Below are 19,460 nucleotides of genomic sequence, written 5' to 3' on the forward strand. Positions count from 1 at the left end.
TTGATCTTTAAAGGTGGCCCGCATTTATGTTTTGCGGTCTTAGAAAGGGCTAGCGAGATACCGTCTTGTTATATCATATTATGATTCTTTTGAGAAAGTGTCGTCATCCGAGATTTATTATTATTGCTCGCTAGTTGATTATGCCATTGATATGAGTAAACATTAGACCTAAATTTTATTGTGAATAAGGTTAGTTCATAATCTTTGCTGAAAACTTGAATGTTGGCTTTACATATTTACAACAACAAGAGCAAACAGAGTTTGTAAAAGTTTTTCTTTATCACTTTCAATTTATCAACTGAATTTCTTGAGGACAAGCAAAGGTTTAAGCTTGGGGGAGTTGATACATCTCCGTCGTATCTACTTTTCCAAACACTTTTGCCCTTGTATTGGACTCTAACTTGCATGATTTGAATGGAACTAACCCAGACTGACGTTGTTTTCGGCAGAATTGCCATGGTGTTATTTTTTTTGCAGAAATAAAAGTTCTCGGAATGACCTGAAAATCAACGGAGATTATTTTTGGAATATATAAAAAATACTAGAAGAAGAATCCACGTCAGGGGGCCCACACCCTGTCCACGAGGGTGGGGGCGCGCCTCCACCCTGGGTGCACCCCCTGCCTCATGGGCCCCCTAACGCTCCACCGACCTCAACTCCAACTCCATATATTCACTTTCAGGGAGCAAAAAATAAGAGAGAAGGATTCATCGCGTTTTACAATATGGAGCCGCCACCAAGCCCTAATCTCTCTCGGGAGGGCTGATCTGGAGTCTGTTCGGTGCTCCAGAGAGGGGAATCCGTCGCCATCGTCATCATCAACCTTCCTCCATCACCAATTTCATGATGCCCACCACCGTGCGTGAGTAATTCCGTCATAGGCTTGCTGGACGGTGATGGGTTGGATGAGATTTATCATGTAATCAAGTTAGTTTTGTTAAGGTTTGATACCTAGTATATACTATGTTCTGAGATTGATGTTGCTATGACTTTGCTATGCTTAATGCTTGTCACTAGGGCCCGAGTGCCATGATTTCAGATCTGGACCTATTATGTTTTTCATGAATATATGTGAGTTCTTGATCCTATCTTGCAAGTCTATAGTCACCTATTATGTGTTATGATCCATTAACCCCGAAGTGACAATAATCGGGACCATTACCGGTGATGACCGTAGTTTGAGCAGTTCATGTATTCACTATGTGTTAATGCTTTGGTCCCGTACTCTATTAAAAGGAGGCCTTAATATCCCTTAGTTTCCAATAGGACCTCGCTGCCATGGGAGGGTAGGACAAAAGATGGCATGCAAGTTCTTTTCCATAAGCACGTATGACTATATTCGGAATACATGCCTACATTACATTGATGAACTGGAGCTAGTTCTATGTCACCCTATGTTATAATTGTTGCATGATCGACCACATCTGACATAATTCTCCATCACTGATCCAATGCCTACGAGCTTTTCCTATATTGTTCTTCGCTTATTTACTTTTCCGTTGCTACTGTTACATTCACTATAAAACAAAAAATATTACTTTTGCTACCGTTACCACTACTATCATATTACTTTGCTACTAAATACCTTGCTGCAGATATTAAGTTTCCAGGTGTGGTTGAATTGACAACTCAGCTGCTAATACTTGAGAATATTCTTTGGCTCCCCTCGTGTCAAATCAATAAATTTGGGTTGAATACCCTACCCTCGAAAACTATTGCGATCCCCTATACTTGTGGGTTATCAGCAGCCCTAGGCATGCCTTGGTGTGTTGTGGTCCCCACGTGGGCCCCCTCACTTATCTCTTTAGCCCATGTCATCACCTACCTCCAGAAAGAAATCACCATTGCCCTCTCTCTCTCTCTTTCTCTCGTGTTCTTGCTCTCAAACCCGCGGATTTCGATCTCTTTGCTCGAAGCTCCATTTCTGTAACTGTTTCGGGGGATTGTTGCTTGGTATGTGACTCATCCATTGGTCCAATTAGTTTCTGCTTTAGTGGTTTATATTTTGAATAATTAACTACTATTGGTGATGCCCATCAATAGATATTAATGTGAGTGAGTAGGGATTGCTATGCAATGGATGCACTAGAGCTATAAATGTATGAAAGCTCAACATAAGAAACTAAGTGGGTGTGCATCCAACTTGCTTGCTCACGAAGACCTAGGGCATTTTGAGGAAGCCCATCATTGGAATATACAAGCCAAGTTCTATAATGAAAAATTCCCACTAGTATATGAAGGTTACAACATAAGAGACTCTCTATCATGAAGATCATGGTGCTACTTTGAAGCACAAGTGTGGAAAAAGGATAGTAGCATTGCCCCTTCTCTCTTTTTCTCTCATTTTTTTGTTTGGGCTTCTTTGGCCTCTTTTTTATTTGGGCTTCTTTGTCCTCTTTTTTTTCCTCACATGGGACAGTGCTCTAATAATGATGATCATCACACTTTTATTTACTTACAACTCAAGAATTACAACTCAATATTTAGAACAACATATGACTCTATGTGAATGCCTCCGGTGGTGTGCCGAGATGTGCAATGACTCATGAGTGACGTGAATGAAATAATTATGAATGGTGGCTTTGCCACAAATACGATGTCAACTACATGATCAGGCAAAGCAATATGACAACGATGAAGCGTGTCATAATAAATGGAACGGTGGAAAGTTGCATGGCAATATATCTCAGAATGGCCATGGAAATGCCATAATAGGTAGGTATGGTGGCTGTTTTGAGGAAGGTATATGGTGGGTTTATGGTACCGGCGAAAGTTGCGTGGTACTAGAGAGGCTTGCAATGGTGGAAGGGTGAGAGTGTGTATAATCCATGGACTCAACATTAGCCATAAAGAACTCACATACTTATTGCAAACAATCTATTAGTTATCGAAACAAAGTAATACACCCATGCTCCTAGGGGGATATATTGGTAGGAAAAGACCATCGCTCGTCCCCGACCGCCACTCATAAGGAAGACAATCAATAAATAAATCATGCTTCAACTTCATCACGTAATGGTTCACCACACGTGCATGCTATGGAAATCACAAAGTTTAACATAAGTATATCTCAAATTCACAACTACTAAACTAGCATGACTCGAATATTACCATCTTCATATCTCAAAACAATCGTAAAGAATCAAACTTCTCATAGTATTCAGTGCACTTTATATGAAAGTTTTTATTATACCCATCTTGAATGCCTATCATATTAGGACTAATTTCATAAACAAAGAAAATTACCATATTGTTCTAAAGGACTCTCAAAATAATATAAGTGAAGCATGAGAGATCAATAATTTCTATAAAATAAAACCACCACCGTGCTCTCAAAAATAAAAGTGAAGTACTAGAGCAAAATTATCTAGCTCAAAAGATATAAGTGAAGCACATAGAGTATTATGCGTGTCTCTCCCAAAAGGTGTGTACAGCAAGGATGATTGTGGTGAACTTAAAAGAAAAGACTCAAATCATACAAGACGCTCCAAGCAAAACACATATCATGTGGTGAATAAAAATATAGCCTCAAGTAAAGTTACCTATATACGAAGATGAAAGAGGGGATGCCTTCTGGGGCATCCCCAAGCTTAGGCTTTTGGTTTTACTTGGATTTTACCTTGGGGTGCCTTGGTCATCCCCAAGCTTAGGCTCTTGCCACTCATTGTTCCAAAATCCATCAAATCTTTACCCAAAAACTTGAAAACTTCACAACACAAAACTCAACAGAAAATCTCATGAGCTCCGTTAGTATAAGAAAACAAATCACCACTTAAGGTACTGTGATGAACTCATTCTTTATTTATATTGGTGTTAAACCTACTGTATTCCAACTTTTCTATGGTTCATACCCCCCGATACTAGCCATAGATTCATCAAAATAAGCAAACAACACACGAAAAACAGAATCTGTCAAAAACAGAACAGTCTGTAGTAATCTGTAGGTTTCGCATACTTCTGTAACTCCAAAACTTATATAAAGTTAGGACGATCTAAATAATTTGTATATTGATCTACTTCTGTTGGAATCAGTATTTTATTGCTCTCTGGTTAAAAACTAAAATTATTCTCGTGAGCACATACTTTCTGTTTTTTCAGTAAGATCAAATAACAATCATCCAAGAAGATCCTAAAGGCTTTACTTTGCACAAACACTAATTAAAACATAAAAACACAATCATTACAGAGGATAGATGATTTATTTATTACTAAACAGGAACAAAAATAAAATTGGGTTGCCTCCCAACAAGCGCTATCATTTAACGCCCCTAGCTAGGCATAAAAGCAAGAATAGATCTAGGTATTGCCATTATAATGATAAGGAAAATTGCGAAAACTCATCTCATACTCCCTACGTTCAGCGGAAAGTTTTCTTTGTGGCAAGCAAAAGTAATCAAAGGGGCTGAATTTAATGGGACAAAAGTCCCCAAGATCAAGCTCGGGAGGTATTGGTTCCTCCTTTGTCCCCGCATATTGCACAGCCAATTCGTCATTATAAGCATTCTTTTGGCAAAAAGTCATGAGCCTTTGTTCAAGGGTAAAACCTAACCCATTGTTCTGGATAGCAAAATTATCATTAAGTTTAGAAATCCTGTCAACTAGAACACCGGTAGGAACCTTTTTTCTAAGGTTTTCATTAAAAGCCACATGATCTAAAGATCGTAAGCGCATTATGTCTTCTTGATATAAAATGATTGCCTATATGGGCGGCCGGCATCCGCCCTATAATGCGTAAAAATTTCGTTGGCCTCTTTTATTATAAATCTAAACTCATGAGCTAAAAAGATGGTAGCTTCTTGCTTGACAGAAGAATGCTCAATATTAGAAAATTCTAGAAAAATCCTCTGTATGCAAGGATGCATGTGGATAAATTGCCTTTCAAGTTCAACCACGAGCAAAGATATAGCATCCGCAAAACTACTAGTTTTATGAAGAATAGACCCTCTCATGTTGGGCAAAGCAACGACGCAAGTAAAGAAATGTTGAATAACTCCTTTTCCAATAATATTACCACAACCGATCCAAAACTTTTTAGTGTGTAAAATAGTAGGTTCTCCATGATAATCAAAAGCATCAACGTTTCCCCCATCATTACTACGACCCTTTTTAATGATAACCTCCCTAGGTACAGACATGATAGCAACAAACCACATTGAGAACGAACACACAAGAGGCAAGCGGAAAAAGATGAACGGAAAAAGGGCGAACGGAAAAGAGGCAAATAAAATGACAAGCGTGAAGTTGGGGAGAGGAAATTGAGAGGCGAATGGAAAATAATGTAATGCGAGGGATAAGAGTTTGTGATGGGTACTTGGTATGTCTTGACTTGTGCATAGATCTCCCTGGCAACAGCACCAGAAATCCTTCTTGCTACCTCTTGAGCATGCGTTGGTTTTCCCTTGAAGAGGAAAGGGTGATGCAGCAAAGTAGCATAAGTATTTTGCTCAGTTTTTGAGAACCAAGGTATCAATCTAGCAGGAGACTACATGCAAATCCCCGAGTGCCTGCACAAACAAATAGGAACCTCGCAACCAATGCGATAAAGGGGTTGTCAATCCCTTCACGGTCACTTGCGAGAGTGAGACCTGATAGAGATAATAAGATAAATATTTTTGGTATTTTTGTGATATAGATTGGAAAATAAAGATTGCAAAATAAATAGTAATCTAGAATTGTAGATTGGAAACTTATATGATATAAAGTAGACCTGGGGGCTATAGGTTTCACTAGTGGCTTCTCTCAAAATAGCATGTATTACGGTGGGTGAACATATTACTGCCGATCAGTTGATAGAAAACCGCATAGTTATGATGATATCTAAGGCAATGATCATGAATATATAGGCATCACCTCCGTGACAAGTAGACCGAAATGATTCTGCATCTACTACTATTACTCCACACATCGACCGCTATCCAGCATGCATCCAGAGTATTAAGTTCATAAGAACAGAGTAACGCATTAGGCTAGATGACATGATGTAGAGGGATAAAATCATGCAATATGATATAAACCCCATCTTTTTATCCTTGATGGCAACAACATATTACGTGCCTTGCTGCCCCTGTTGTCACTGGGAAAGGACACCGCAAGATTGAACCCAAAGCTAAGAAATTCTCACATTGCAAGCAAGATCAGTCTAGTAGGCCAAACCAAACTGATATTTCTAAGAGACTTGCAAAGACATCAAATCATGCATATAAGAATTCAGAGAAGAATCAAATAATATTCATAGATAATCAAGTTCATAAACCCACAATTCATCGGATCTCGGCAAACACACCGTAAAAAGAATTACATCGAATAGATCTCCAAGAAGATCGAGGAGAACTTCGTATTGAGAACCAAAGAGAAAGAAGAAGCCATCTATGTAATAACTATGGACCCGAAGGTCTGTGGTAAACTACTCACACATCATCGGAGATGCTATGGTGTTGATGTAGAAGCCCTCCGTGATCCAATCCCCCTCCGTCAGATCATCGGAAAAGGCCCCAAGATGGGATCTCATGGGTACAGAAGGTTGCGGCGGTGAAATTCGTTTTGCGTGGCTCTCCCCGAAGGTTTCAGGGTACGAGAGTATATATAGGTGAGAAAGTAGGTCGGTGGAGCTGCGAGGGGCCCACAAGGGTGGGGGCGCGCCCACCAGCCTGGGGCGCGCCCTCCTGCCTCGTGGCTTCCTCGCTACTTTCTTGGCGTCCACTCCAAGTCTCCTAGATCACGTTTGTTCCAAAAAAAGATCCGCGCGAAGGTTTCATTCTGTTTGGATTCCGTTTGATATTCCTTTTCAGCAAAACACTGAAATAGGAAAAAAACAGCAATTTGCACTAGGCTTTCGGTTAATAGGTTAGTCCCAAAAATATTATAAAATGGTATATTAAAGCCCATTAAACATCCAAAACTGATAATATAATAGCATGGTACAATCAAAAATGATAGAAACATTGGAGACGTATCAAGCATCCCCAAGCTTAATTCATGCTTGTCCTCGAGTAGGTAGATGATAAAAATAGAATTTTTGATGTGGAATGCTCCCTAACACAATTTTCAATGTAACTCTCTTTATTGTGGCATGAATATTCAGATCCAAAAGATTCAAGATAAAAGTTTAATATTGACATAAAAACAATAATACTTCAAGCATACTAACCAAGCAATTATGTCTTCTCAAAATAACATGGCCAAAGAAAGCTATCCCTACAAAATCATATAGTCTGGATATGCTCTATCTTCATCACACAAAATATTTAAATCATGCACTACCCCGATGAAAAGCCAAGCAATTATTTCATACTTTTGATTTTCTCAAACTTTTTCAATCTTCACGCAATACATGAGCGTGAGCCATGGATATAGCACTATAGGTGGAATAGAATGGTGGTTGTGGAGAAGACAAAATGGAGAAGATAGTCTCACATCAACTAGGTGTATCAACGGGCTTTGGAGATGCCCATCAATACATAATAATGTGAGTGAGTAGGGATTGCCATGCAAAGGATGCACTGGAGATACAAATGTATGAAAGCTCAAAAGAATAAACTAAATGAGTGTGCATCCAACTTCCTTGCTCACGAAGACCTAGGGCATTTTGAGGAAGCCCATCATTGGAATATACAAGCCAAGTTCTATAATGAAAAATTCGCACTAGTATATGAAGGTGACAACATAAGAGACTCTCTATCATGAAGATCATGGTGCTACTTTGAAGCACAAGTGTGGAAAAAGGGTAGTAGCATTGCCCCTTCTCTCTTTTTTGCTCTCTTTTTTTGGGCTTCTTTGGCCTCTTTTTTATTTGGGATTATTTGGCCTCTCTTTTTTCTTTCCTCACATGGGACAATGCTCTAATAATGATGATCATCACACTTTTATTTACTTACAACTCAAGAATTAGAACTTGATACTTAGAACAAAATATGAATCTACGTGAATGCCTCTGGCGGTGTACCGGGATGTGCAATGACTCATGAGTGACATGTATGAAAGAATTATGAACGGTGGCTTTGCCACAAATACGATGTCAACTACATGATCATGCAAAACAATATGACAATGATGAAGCGTGTCATAATAAATGGAATGGTGGAAAGTTGCATGGCAATATATCTCGCAATGGCTATGGAAATGCCATAATAGGTAGGTATGGTGGCTGTTTTGAGGAAGGTATATGGTGGGTTTATGGTACCGGCGAAAGTTGCGCGGTACTAGAGAGGCTTGCAATGGTGGAAGGGTGAGAGTGCGTATAATCCATGGACTCAACATTAGTCATAAAGAACTCACATACTTATTGAAAAAATCTATTAGTTATCGAAACAAAGTACTACACGCATGCTCCTAGGGGGATAGATTGGTAGGAAAAGACCATCGCTCGTCCCCGACCACCACTCATAAGGAAGACAATCAATAAATAAATCATGCTTCGACTTCATCACATAACGGTTCACCATATGTGCATGCTACGGGAATCACAAACTTTAACACTAGTATCTCTCAAATTCACAACTACTCAACTAGCATGAATCTAATATTACCATCTTCATATCTCAAAACAATCATAAAGAATCAAACTTCTCATAGTATTCGATGCACTTTATATGAAAGTTTTTATTATACCCATCTTGGATGCCTATCATATTAGGACTAATTTCACAAGCAAAGCAAATTACCATGCTGTTCTAAAGGACTCTCAAAATAATATAAGTGAAGCATGAGAGATCTATAATTTCTATAAAATAAAACCACCACCGTGCTCTAAAAAAATATAAGTGAAGTACTAGAGCAAAATTATCTAGCTCAAAATATATAAGTGAAGCACATAGAGTATTCTAATAAATTCCGATTCATGTGTGTCTCTCCCAAACAGTGTGTACAGCAAGGATGATTGTGGTAAACTAAAAATCAAAGACTCAAATCATACAAGACGCTCCAAGCAAAACACATATCATGTGGTGAATAAAAATATAGCCTCAAGTAAAGTTACCGATATACGAAGACGAAAGAGGGGATGCCATCCGGGGCATCCCCAAGCCTAGGCCTTTGGTTGTCCTTGGATTTTACCTTGGGGTGCCTTGGGCATCCCCAAGCTTAGGCTCTTGCCACTTCTTGTTCCAAATTCCATCAAATCTTTACCCAAAAACTTGAAAACTTCACAACACAAAACTCAACAGAAAATCTCATGAGCTCTGTTAGTATAAGAAAACAAATCACCATTTAAGGTACTGCAATGAACTCATTATTTTATTTAATTTGGTGTTAAACCTACTGTATTCCAACTTTTTTATGGTTCATACCCCCCGATACTAGCCATGGATTCATCAAGATAAGCAAACAACACACGAAAAACAGAATCTGTCAAAAACAGAATCATTTGTAGTAATCTGTAGGTTTCACATACTTCTGTAACTCCAAAAATTATACCAAATTAGGACGCTCTAAATAATTTGAATATTTATCTACTACTGTTGGAATCAGTATTTGATCACTCTCTGGTTAAAAATTAAAATTATTCTTGTGAGCGCATACTTTCTGTTTTGTTTTAGCAAGATCAAATAACAATCATCCAAGAAGATCCCAATGGCTTTACTTGGAACAAACAATAATTAAAACATAAAAAACACAATCATAACACAGTATATATGATTTATATATTACTAAACAGGAACAAAAAGCAAGGAACAAAAATAAAATTGGGTTGCCTCCCGACAAGCACTATCGTTTAACGCCCCTAGCTAGGCATAAAAGCAAGAATAGATCTAGGTATTGCCATGATAATGATAAGGCAAATCGCGAAAACTCATCTCATACTCCCTACGTTCAGCAGCAAGTTTTCTTTGTGGCAAGCAAAAGTAATCAAAGGGGCTGAATTTAATGGGATGAAAGTCCCGAAGATCAAGCTCGGGAGGTATTGGTTCCTCCTTTAGCCCCTCATATTGCACAACCATTCGACATTATAAGCATTCTTTTGGCAAAAAGTCATGATCCTTTGTTCGAGGGTAAAACCTAACCCATTGTACTGGATAGCAAAATTATCATTAAGTTTAGAAATCCTGTCAACTAGAATATGGGTAGGAACCATTTTTCTAAGGTTTTCATTAAAAGCAACATGATCTAAAGATCATAAGCGCATTATGTCTTCTTGATAGGAAAGGATTGCCTCTATGGGAGGACGGCCAGAATCCACCCTATAATGCACAAAAAATTCGTTGCCCTCTTTTATTATAAATCTGAACACATGAGCTAAAAAGATGGTAGCTGCTCGCTTAATAGAAGATTGCTCAATATTAGAAAATTCAAAAAATCCTCCGTATGCAAGGATGCATGTGGATAAATTGCCTTTCAAGTTCAATCACGAGCAAAGATATAGCATCCGCAAACTACCAGTTTTATGAAGAATAGACCCGCTCATGGTGGGCAAAGCACCGGCGCAAGTAAAGAAATCTTGAATAACTCCTTTTCCAATAATATTACCACAACCGATCCAAAACTTTTTAGTGTGTAAAATACTAGGTTCTTCATGATAATCAAAAGCATCAATGTTTCCCCCATCATTACTACGGCCCTTTTCAATGATAACCTCCCCAGGTTCAGACATGATAGCAACAAACCGCATTGAGAACGAACACACAAGAGGCAAGCGGAAAAAGACGAATGGAAAAAGGGCGAACAGAAAAGAGGTGAATAAAACGGCAAGGGTGAAGTGGGGGAGAGGAAAACAAGAGACAAATGGCAAATAATGTAATGCGAGGGATAAGAGTTTGTGATGGGTACTTTGTATGTCTTGACTTGTGCGTAGATATCCCCGGCAACGGCGCCAGAAATCCTTCTTGCTACCTCTTGAGCATGCGTTGGTTTTCCCTTGAAGAGGAAAGGGTGATGCAGCAAAGTAGCGTAAGTATTTCCCTGAGTTTTTGAGAACCAAGGTATCAATCCAGTAGGAGACTACACACAAATCCCCGAGTACCTGCACAAACAAATAAGAACCTTGCAACCAACACAATAAAGGGGTTGTCAGTCCCTTCACGGTCACTTACAAGAGTCAGATCTGATAGAGATAATAAGATAAATATTTTTGGTATTTTTGTGATATAGATTGGAAAATAAAGATTGCAAAATAAATAGTAATCTAGAATTGTAGATTGGAAACTTATATGATATAAAGTAGACCAGGGGGCCATAGGTTTCACTAGTTTCTTCTCTCAAGATAGCATGTATTTACAGTGGGTGAACAAATTAGTGCCGAGCAATTGATAGAAAAGCGCATAGTCATGATAGTATCTAAGGCAATGATCATAAATATAGGCATCACGTCCGTGACAAGTAGACCGAAATGATTCTGCATGTACTACTATTACTCCACACATCGACCGCTATCCAGCATGCATCTAGAATATTGAGTTCATAAGAACAGAGTAACGCATTAGGCAAGATGACATGATGTAGAGGGATAAACTCAAGCAATATGATATAAACCCCATCTTTTTATCCTCGATGGCAACAATACAATGCGTGCCTTGCTGCCCCTGCTGTCTCTGGGAAAGGACACCGCAAGATTGAACCCAAAGCTAAGCACTTCTCCCATTGCAAGAAAGGTCAATCTAGTAGGCCAAACTAAACTGATAATTCGAAGAGACTTGCAAAGATATCTAATCATGCATATAAGAATTCAGAGAAGAATCAAATAATATTCATAGATAATCAAGTTCATAAACCCACAATTCATCAGATCTCGGCAAAGACACCGCAAAAAGAATTACATCGAATAGATCTCCAAGAAGATCGAGGAGAACTTTGTATTGAGATCCAAAGAGAGAGAATAAGCCATCTAGCTAATAATTATGGACCCGAAGGTCTGTGGTAAACTACTCACACATCATCGGAGAGGCTATGGTGTTGATGTAGAAGCCCTCCATGATCGAATCCCCCTCCGGCAGATCATCGGAAAAGGCCCCAAGATGGGATCTCACGGTTACAGAAGGTAGCGGCGGTGGAAAAGGTGTTTCGTGGCTATCTCCGAAGGTTTCAGGGTACGAGAGTATATATAGGTGAAAAAAGTAGGTTGGTGGAGCTAAGAGGGGCCCACGAGGGTGGGGGACGTGCCCACCCCCCTGGGGCGCGCCCTCCTGCCTCGTGGCTTCCTTGCTGCTTTCTTGACGTCCACTGCAAGTCTCCTGGATCACGTTTGTTCCAAAAAAGATCCTCGCGAAGGTTTCATTCCATTTGGATTCCGTTTGATATTCCTTTTCTGCGAAATACTGAAATAGGCAAAAAAACAACAATTTGCACTGGGCTTTCGGTTAATAGGTTAGTCCCAAAAATGATATAAAATGGTATATTAAAGACCATTAAACATCCAAAATAGATAATATAATAGCATGGAACAATCAAAAATTATAGATACATTGGAGATGTATCACTCCTTGTCGGTGGCACGCTGGAGCTTATCGGCCCACCTCCACACAGCGACGAGGCGCCCAGCACCTATGAACTTTCTTGCGAAGTACCCATCTTCGTACACCTCCTCGGCATGACAACACGCCTGCCCCCAAAGCTCCGCCGCCTCCTTTTTACATGCGGCATCACGGACTTCATAGGCCGCCTGGTACATGGCTTCCTCCTCCGCCATCTCCTTGAATGCCACTTGCCTGGTTTTCTCAGCCGGTGGTAGTGACTTCCACAGACAAAGACTGTACTTGCCCCAAAACCAATCCAAAGTTGGGGGGTCCGGTGCAACCTCATCCGGCGACGCGTATGGGTCCTCGTCGCTGCTATTCGAGTGAGCGTCCTCAGGGGGCGGCGACTCCTCGTCGGTGCGTGGGTAGACCAGCGGTGTCATGGCAGAGATTTGAGAGAGAGAGAGAGAGAGGGCGAGCAAGGGGAGGATGTAGATGAGAATGCAGGAAGGATGACGTGAGCAAGGTAGTATTTATTGGCGGCCAGAATCTAGATCGACGAGGACAGTACACACGTCGATCACCGGAATTTACGAGTACTGTAGTTTGAATTACACATGATTCCCGCATCAAAATCCGTGTCTGAACATAATAGCTTATGGTTTCCAATACAAAACCGTGTCTGATTAATGATCCCCGTGACTCACCTACCAAACATTGAGCCGCGAGATAGAGTGCCAATCGTGTGGGGGCCGGTTGTCTTGCCAGATCTTTACATCTTCTTTTTTGAACACCAGATATTTACATCGTCTGATGATTTGTTTAACTGGCACACAAGTACACAAAAATACGATTTTTCAAACTGTTATGGTTAGGCGTTGCATGCAGATGTAGTTCAAATTTGAATTACGGTCATTAAATGGCTAGAAAATCACCTAAATGTCTTTAAAAGGTCAAATGACACCTAATTTTTTTCAAATTTTCACACGACAGTTGTATTAGTGCACATTAAACGTAGAAAAAAAAGTTAAGGCTGTAAGAGGAAGCTATCTCCCGTTCTTCATCAAACATGCATTCTTTCCTCTCAGAACCACGAACCTTCTAGTGAGTTGCTCTGGATTGTGAGGTGTGTGTGTCCAAACTTTCGTCAAACAGGACAATTTTTTTACCACAACATTTTGGTGGCATGCCATTAAATCAAGCAAGGTTTCATGTTTTTCTGATCATTTTTTAATTTTTTGGAATTAAAATGACATGGCACTCCATGCATGTGCCCATGCCGTGAGACCAATATGTTTGAAAATTCCTTCTAATTTACTGCACATGGAATTAACTCGCACACAACTACACAAATATGATTTTTCAAACCGTTATGGTTAGGTGTTGCATGTAGATGTAGTTCAAATTTGAATCACAGTCATTAAATGGCTAGAAAATCATTTAAATGTCTTCAAAAGGTCAAATGACCGCTAGAATTTTCCAAATTTTCACAGTACAGTTGTAGTAGTGCACGTTAAACGTAGAATAAATTTTGAAGGCCATAAGAGGAAGCTATCTCCTGTTCGTCATCAAACATGCATTGTTCCCTCTCGGAACCACGAGCCTTCTAGTGAGTTGCTCCGGTTTGTGAGGGGTGTGTGTCCAAACTTTCGCACACATGCCAATATTTTAGCACATCATCTTGGTGGCATGACATTACATCAAGCAAGGTTTCATGTTTTTCTCATCATTTTTCATATTTTTGGAATTAAAATGCCATGGCACTCCATGCATACGTATTGTAACATCCCAAAATTCTAAATTTTGGAATGTTATATTAAATAAATAATTGTGATTGTTGTGTGGTTGATTGTGTGAAATTGAGTGGAAATAGAAACTTTTTTGAAAGTTGAATGAGAGGGAATAAAAGGACTTTCCCAAAACTTTTCATTTTGAATTTTGATCTCCATGAATTCAAATTCATTTCATCACAAAACCCTAGAGTGGAGATAGTATGACTTCTTCCATTTAAAGAAATGAAAAAGGGGTTTTGAAGTAGATTGAATTCCATTTGAACAATAGTCCAACTCACAAACTTTATGCCACTCAAGGATTTTCATGAGAGAAGATAATAGGACTTCTTTAAAATATATGAAATAGAGTGGGAATTGATGAGGAGCACTTTTGAATTTCATTTGGTTCACTTTTGGAAAGTTTTTCGTTTTGAGTTTCAAAAACATTTCCATTCATTCAAATAAAATAAAGAGAGAAGGAAATAGGACTCCTTCAAATATCAGAAAGAAAATATGGAAATGGATTATGAAACCAATAGAAGTTATTTTAACAATATTTGAAATCATTTGCATCTCATGATTTATTGCATTTTGGAGTTTTCTGGGATATTCAAATATTATTTTCCACTCAAGAGAAATAAAGGAGAGAGGATAGAATGACTTCCTCAAACAAAAAGGAGCTGGAGAATTCATTATTATAATATTTGGTTTTTTGGAGTTTATTTGGTATTTATTTTCTTGGCAAAAAGTGCATTTACTGCAATAGATAAAAAAAATTCAAAATTATATGTGCTGGGATTAATGTTCATTATTCTATATATTATCAATAGTGATTTTAGGAATTACTATGGAAGTTTTATGAATTCGTTGGAGTTATTTTTGACCTCACCACGTTTTCTGTAACAAAAAAACAAAAAAAAAACACGCACGCACACCGCACTACCTGGACCAAGGCCACTTCGGCCCAGGGGCGCACCGACTGGCCCAGCCACAGGCCAGCTAGGCCAAGGCCCAGCTGTAGCGCTAGGGCAGCCAGCGGCAAGCGCCCTAGGGCCGCACGCACGAGCCGCCAGCTCCTCCCTTCGCTCGCTACCTGCTGCTGCCGCTGACGCATGGGGCCCGCCCATCGTCCCTAACCTCCTGCAGACCCCGCTGGATGAGCACACGCACGCCCGAACCTGCCGGCCGAAGATCTAGGGATAGAGCTTATCCCTCGCTCCCCGACCTCCTGACCGCGCTTATAAAACCCCCCAAGACCCCCTCTCTCCATTCTGCCAATTCGCACGTCCTCTCGCACATCACAGGTGCCTCCTTCGTCAGTTGGATCTCGCCGGCCGGAGCTCCGTTCGCCGGAGGAGCTCGACGACCGTAAGCCACCCCGAGGCCTCAAACTCCGTCAAACTACTCCCCATGTTCTTCCGCACCTAGTTGACATCTCATTTTGCTCCTAGGTTCGCCAGAGACGCTGTCCCCACGACCTGCATCCTCGCCGGAGCACGGAGACGCCGCACTTCGCTCCGCCCGTCCGGGTCACCCTGATGCGCGCCGTCGCCACCGCTGGACTGCTCACGTCGTGCCCGTCCCGTTCGTCTCCTCCCCCGCCGCCGAGGAGCACCGCCGCCACCGCCCGTCCGCCGCCTGACGCCAGCGCCGCCGCCCCTGTTCGCCGTCCTTGCTCGTTGTAAGCCGCCCGCTTCTTCCCGTTCGTTTAGTTTTTTTGTATTAGCTCGGTTTTGTTTTAGTTCCGTTAACCACGGTTTTAAATAAACAGTGCGGTTTAGTTAAAAAAACCGGTCTCCGGTTTTCATTTTTTTTGCCGCGGTAGCTGTTTTGCTTAGGTAGCGGCCGTTCGCCGAATAGCTTCCGCAGCGAATGCTGCTCGACCAGTAGGAAGCCTCCACGTGGCCAAGGACCTGATCGCGAATAAAATTTTCACAGTCAAGTCCCTGGAAATTTCAGTTTAGCCCCTAAACTTCAAATGGTTGTATCTTTTTAACTGTAACTCCAAATTCGACGAAACCAGCGGCAAAATGTTCGTCTCGAATAGCTTTATCCAGAAAACCAACTTTGGAAACTTTTGGCCAAATTCAAATTTGAACTTTATTCAGATTTGAATTCAAACTTCAATTGACCATATCTCCTAAACCGTAGCTCCGATTGATGTGATTCTTTTTGCACCGTGTCACCGTTGCCAAACCCTATCACTTGGACCTATCTCATGATATTTTTTTCACACATTAGGATCTGTCCATAGTACTTTTACTCGTATGCCTAGTAGGCACTGTGGTCCACGTCACAATTTTTGGCACCCATGCCCTATGTTGTTTTGCACTTAGTATTTACCTTCGATAGTTAAGTCTGTTGTGTGTTCCTTTGGATTTTTCGAGTCTTTTCATGTTGCATGTTATTTGGTTCTCTGAAATGATTGCTTATGTGAATGCAATGTTTGACTTTATAGATTTTCATCGGAGAGTGATATAATCTTCATCAACTGTTACCAGGCAAGTTCACATTTGACCATTCTTCCAATCACCTATGTTTTATATTATGCACTTAGTCCTTTTGTGGTAGGATTGCATGGTAGGATTTATTGTTGCCAGATGGCTATGCCGTTACCTAGTAGTTCATTTGAGGTAGGTCTGATCTATACAACCTTGTCACCACCGTGTAAGTTTATTTCCGCCTCGCAAATGTAGACGTGGAATTGGGAAGTGTTCATGGTGAGACATGAGTGACAAAGTAGTAATCAGGACCAAGACTTGTAAATGAACTACCTGGGTGGAGGTTTGGTTTGAATGGTGGCGAAGTACAGTGGGAGCATGCATGGGAAATCCATGGTGGTGCACCACTAGTGGTCCGTCCGCCCAGGCTTAAAGAGATCAATCGTATTCTCATGTCTAGAAGCTTACGTGTGCAGCCACAAGCCAATATGGGCTCTGGCTTAGTTGAGTAGTTAGTGTGACCCCTTCCGGGATGGGCTATCAGATGTATAATGATGTAGGTGTACCGGCCTATCCGTGGGTTAAGGGGGAACATTTTCTAAAGACTATGTCTTGGTCATCCTGTTCTCAAACGCCAGGCAGTGCGAGAACTTCAAGGGAGGCGATCGAGTCTTGTGGGGAAAAGTGCGCAAACCTCTGCAGAGTGTTAAAACCTAATCGATTAGCCGTGTCCCCGTTATGGACAACTTGAGCATCTAGTAGTGGAAATGCTGGGAGATCTCATCACTCTTAATTTAAACAGTTGGGTTTAAATGAAACTTTGGGAATGGATTGAGTTGGGTTTACCAACTCATCCTATGCTATATAGTAGTGGTAGAATGATATCTTTTATTCTAGGGAAAAACTAGCTTTATGCAAAAACTAAACTTAGAACTTTCCACCAGCCAAATTGCATGTACAAATAGGTTCATTATTCTTATGATGTGACTTGCCAGTACATTCAATGTACTGACCTACAGGGCTGCAACGTCTTATGTTGAAGGAATTTTCTACAATGAGTAAGAGTTACGTTGTAGGGTTACGGTCTACACTCAACTTGCCATTGGCGTTGATGGGACTCCACACCCGTTCGATTGTTTCCGCCGAGACTTATGAGGTATATGTCAATTTTACGTTATTTATACATGTGATTGCACTTTGATATATACATTGATGTACTGTGTGTGCCAGCATACCGATCCAGGGATGGCACAGATACACAGAGGCTTGGCCGTTTGAGGTCGGGTCGCTACACGTATGCATGTGTCCATGTCGTGAGACCAATATGTTTAAAAATTCCTTCTAATTTACTGCACATGGAATTAACTCGAAGTACACAAATATGATTTTTCAAACCGTTATGGTTAGGCGTTGCATGTAGATGTACTTCAAATTTGAATTATGGTCATTAAATGGCTAGAAAATCACTTAAATGTCTTTAAAAGGTCAAATGACCCCTAGAATTTTCCGAAATTTCACATTACAGTTATAGTAGAGCACGTTAGACGTAGAAAAAACTAAAGGCCGTAAGAGGAAGCTATCTCCCGTTCGTCATCAAACATGCATTGTTCCCTCTCGGAACAACGAGCCTTCTAGTGAGTTACTCCGGTTTGTGAGGGGTGTGTGTCCAAACTTTTGCCAAACATGCCAATTTTTTACCACATCATCTTGGTGGCATGACATTACATCAACCAAGGTTCATGTGTTTCTAATATTTTTTTAATTTTTTGGAATTAAAATGCCATGTTACTCCATGCATACATATGCATGTGTCCATGTCGTGAAACAAATATGTTTGAAAATTCCTTCTAATTTACTGCACATGGAATTAACTTGCACATAAGTACACAAATATGATTTTTCAATCAGTTATGGTTAGGCGTTGCATGTAGATATAGTTCAAATTTGAAACGAACATTAAATGGCTAAAAAATCACTTAAATGTCTTTAAAAGGTCAAATGACCCCAAGAATTTTCCAAAATTTCAAATTACGGTTGTAGTAGTGCACGTTAGACGTAGAAAAAAAACCGAAGGCCGTAAGAGGAAGCTATCTCCCGTTCGTCATCGAACATGCATTGTTCCCTCTTGGAACCACGAGCCTTCTAGTGAGTTGCACCGGTTTGTGAGGGGTGTGTGTCCAAACTTTCATCAAACATGCCAATTTTTTTATCACATCATCTTGGTGGCATGACATTACATCAAGCAAGGTTTCATGTGTTTCTGATTTTTTTTAATTTTTTGGAATTAAAATACCATGGCACTCCATGCATACCTATGCATGTGTCCATGTCGTGAGACAAATATGTTTGAAAATTCCTTCTAATTTACTGCACATGGAATTAACTCACACACAAGTACACAAATATGATTTTTCAAACCGTTATGGTTAGCCATTGCATGTAGATGTATTTCAAATTTGAATTACGGTCATTAAATGGCTAGAAAATCACTTAAGTTTATTTAAAAGGTCAAATGACCCCTAGAATTTTCCAAAATTTCACATTATAGTTGTAGTAGTGCACGTTAAACATAGAAAAAAATGAAGGTCATAAGAGGAAGCTATCTCCCGTTCGTCATCAAACATGCATTGTTTCCTCTCAGAACCACAAGCCTTCTAGTGAGTTGCTCCGGTTTGTGAGGGGTGTGTGTCCAAACTTTCATCAAACATGCCAAATTTTTTACCACATCATCTTGGTGGCATGACATTACATCAACCAAGGTTTCATGTGTTTCTAGTATTTTTTTAATGTTTTGGAATTAAAATGCCATGTCACTCCATGCATACATATGCATGTGTCCATGTCGTGAGACAAATATGTTTGAA

Source organism: Triticum aestivum, chromosome 2A (genome assembly GCF_018294505.1).
Source record: "Triticum aestivum cultivar Chinese Spring chromosome 2A, IWGSC CS RefSeq v2.1, whole genome shotgun sequence".
In the NCBI taxonomy this organism is placed as follows: Eukaryota; Viridiplantae; Streptophyta; class Magnoliopsida; order Poales; family Poaceae; genus Triticum; species Triticum aestivum.